The following is a 3,907-nucleotide window of genomic DNA, read 5'->3' as shown; positions in this document are numbered from 1 at the left end:
GGAAGCCAAAATCAAGCAAAATAAACAAATGTCAATCCGTTAGTAAAACCCAATACGGAAGCCAAAATCAAACAAAAATCAAACAAAATCTTCTATCCCATATGCAATAAGTGCAAAAACACTATTTACATATCCTTTAATACAAAATTTACCTAGCGACCACCATTTAAACATATAGATATAGCTATCTAAATGGGTTAAGGGGGGGTGTATATACATATATTAGAATATGTATACACACACACACACATTCTAATTTTATAAAAGCTTTAATGTCTGTCCGTTTGTCCATAAAGCATTATTCGCACTCTAATTGACTCAGCCTGCCTTCATCCCAATTCATGAGGAGCAATTTGCTATTGTGTTTGTGTGTCTATATCTATATACATAGCGTGTGATACCTGAGCAGACGATAATTGCTCAGATATATACACACACACACACACACACACCTTTATTCCCTGTCTGTGTCTGTATATGTGTGCATATGTATGCGTGTGTGTGTGTGTATACACACACGTACAGACCCTTTATACTACAGACACATTACACAAATAACTGTTTCCAGTCCTCCTTTCTCCAGACAATTTCCATTTTCTTTTCTCCCATCTTCTCACTATCACATTTTAAATAATATGGCAGTTCATAAAGAGCTAATTGCAAACATTCTCATGGGGAAAACATCTAATCCCTTAAACACTAACAGGGATCTCACTTCCCAAATAGCAAACTTAAAACAAGCCCACCCATATCTTCAGTCTTTGCTCCTCTGGATCTTCTGGCATCAGACCATACATCCCTGTTTCATAAGTAATTTTGGAGCGTGCTTTTGTTGCTACGAAGAACTTCTGCACTAGAGCTGTGGGAAACTTCGCCAAGTGTTTCGTTTTGAAGCTATTCCGATGCATTTCAAGCTTGAAACAGCAACACTGAAACAAAACAAAAAGCATCGAAACAGTTTCAAAATGAAGTGATGGCACTCAAAACATTAAGAAAGTTTCTAAACAGTTCAAGTTTCTAAGCAGCCCTGTGGTGGGAGGCAGGGGAGCATCCACAACCCCATGTAACTCAGCCCTGCGGGGAGCACAGCCCTGGTGCTCCCCACCTCCCACCATCGGACTGTGCTCCATGGGGCTGGCAGAGCCAATCAGAGCGCAGCACTGGCTCTGCCCATCTCCTGCCACCAGGCTGCGCTACAGTTGGCTCCACCAGCCCCCATGGAGCGCAGCCCAGTGGCAGGAAGTGGGCTGTTGCTTCTGTGAATACCCCCCTGACATAATTTGTGTATATAAAGACCTCCAGATCTGGAAGCTCCCACCCACCCATGTCTCTGGCTTTCTACAGCTCTTTCCAAGCTAGTCTTGCCATTTGGCTTTTCCAAAACAAAACACATACTTGTCTTTGAACTTTCCAGATTTGTGTTTGTACCCATCTGGCTTTGTATAGCTGTTCCCAAGGTTTGCGTTTGTACCCATCTGGCTTTGTGTAGCTGTTTCCAAGGTTTGCTTGTTCTTATCCCATTTCTAGTTTCCCTCAGGCACCCTTGCTGATTGTACATCACCTCCCCAGAGAAGCCCCTGATACTTGCCTGCCACATCTAGATATTCTGCTCAAGAGTAAGAGGTTCCCTCAAAGCTAGGACTTACTAGGAGGTGTCGTCACCAGATGTTCCTGGAGCTCCACCTCCCCTACACCACTTTCATGAATCAACCAGCTGAATTCAGCCGGGTGTTAGTCAGCCTGAACACTTCAGGTGCTGGGCCAAGTGGCATGACCCCAGTCTGGGTCTTGAGTGTGACGGCCTGAGTGCAGCATCTGTTTTGCAAGCCACTTATCCAACAATGGTCCTTTGTTTCTGGACCCATTAACAAGGGCCTGGGTTAAGCCCATCAGTCTTGTCCCTGCCTCGGAGCCACGTGTCTACTAATCAGCTTTCAGAGTCCATGCCTGGAGTCCCTGTGGGCCCCTGGTTCCTTGGCCCCCAGGAATGAAGTGTGTGGCCGTTCTCCACCCTTAGGGGCAACAAAAATGTAGAAGAAAGGAATAAATCAAAGCGTCAGGGAGGTACGGTCCCTACTCATGCATCCCGCATCTGCTGCCGTGGTCCATCCCTCGGTGTCCTTCCCAGTCCTAGTGCTGAGTGCCGCTTTGTTGTGGGGTTGACCCATTTTCAGGACTCTGTCCTGGGTCCCACCATGAAGACGATTCCAGTCATACTGAAGGGAGCACATAGCCACTTCTCAGCTGTTGCTCCCCAGCATTCTACTTCCTGCCAGCTTTTATCAGAGCCAGCCAGCATTATTAGATGAGATCACCATCTCGCGCCTACCCCAGCCACACAGAAAAGTGGCTGATGAACCCCACAGGCAGTTTGTTCAGCTGCAGCCAGTTTCCTGTCTCTGCACCTTCTGTGGGGAGCTATTTCCCCATTATGGGGTTTCTGTGGGTATTCCACCATGGTTCTGGCCCCAGAGAAGGGGTGTCCACCCCTTTTCTTTCATTGCCCTGGGACAGAGTCCATGAAGGTAGATATACCACTGCTGTAAACAAAATTATTAGTACTAGTACTTTTATAATTACTGTTACTCTCCCTTGAAAGGATAGTCTTGTGCTCCATAATCCCAAAATTCTACCCACTCTTGCACTGGCTTCTTCCCACGCCACCTTCTCTTTTCCCTCAGGATTCATAGGCATGCTTAGGATTCTCATTTCATTCCTGAGCACTTGCAGGCCATATTTGTCTAGGACCGATCAGTTTCATACCTCCATCAGCATACTTTTTGCTTTATTCAAACTTGCACCTGACACTACTCCATAGTCCATAGTATGGCTGGTAAATCTGTTGTGGGGGAAGGGGCGGGGAGAGGGAAGGGACATGGGGATGTAGATCGAGGACCCTGCGGTGAGGGAGGGAGTGGGGCTGGGGCAGGGGCAGTTGTTGTACAGCCGGAGTGGGCCATGGGATGGAACCACAGCTTGTCTGGGAGATGCAGAGAGGGGAGGCGGCTCCTGCCACTTTGCGCACCCCAGGACGGCATGAAGACTGTGTGCCCCCTCATCCACAGAGACATCCTATGCCATCCATGAAAGTCACAAGTTCAATCCCCAATTGGACAAGAAGTTCACAATCCCCAATTGGACAAGAAGCCCCTGAGGTCCCTTCCAGCCTTTCTGCTCTATAACATGGAGATAAAGAGCTGGCCAGCTATGAAGTTTAGTGCTTGAAAATAGGTGACAACTCTAGGGCAGGTTTCTTTCCAGCTTCCATGGACACCTCCTGCAGAGCCCTCAGATTGTGTGTGCATACACACACACTCACACACACAAGTATAAATGACCCAAGAATTAACACCAGTGTTGTTAAAGAGAAGCCTGGGTGTTTTCTGAGGGGTTCCCCCCCAACCCCTACATCTCCTGGCCATGAGCTGCCTTGTCCACAAGGAAGATTCCACCGTGCCAGGCACAACACATCCACCACCAGGGCTGCAAGCTGAAGCAGCACCCTCCCCACCCCCCATGACTCAGTGTTGGGCTTACCTGCCCCCCCCAGAGTCACAGCATGTGGGGCGATTCCCTTGGCTCCTCAACAGTTTCTCCACACACTATAGTTTCATAGATTCTAGTGTCGGAAGGGACCTCAACAGATCATCTAGTCCGACCCCCTGCCATGGCAGGAAAGAATACTGGTGTCAAACGACCCCAACAAGGTGTTCATCTAACCTCCTCTTAAAAACCCCCAGGGTAGGAGCCTGCACCACATCCCTTGGAAGTTGGTTCCAGCCCCCAGCCGCCCTGACTGTGAAATAGCACCTCCTGATGTCTAACCTAAACCTACCCTCTGCCAGCTTGTGACCGTTATTCCTGGTCACTCCTGGCGGTGCTCAGGGGAACAGTGACTCCCCCAATG

This window comes from Crocodylus porosus, unplaced genomic scaffold, assembly GCF_001723895.1.
Source record: "Crocodylus porosus isolate Cpor-Errol unplaced genomic scaffold, CroPor_comp1, whole genome shotgun sequence".
NCBI classification, from domain to species: domain Eukaryota; kingdom Metazoa; phylum Chordata; order Crocodylia; family Crocodylidae; genus Crocodylus; species Crocodylus porosus.
This window is presented reverse-complemented; position numbering follows the sequence as displayed.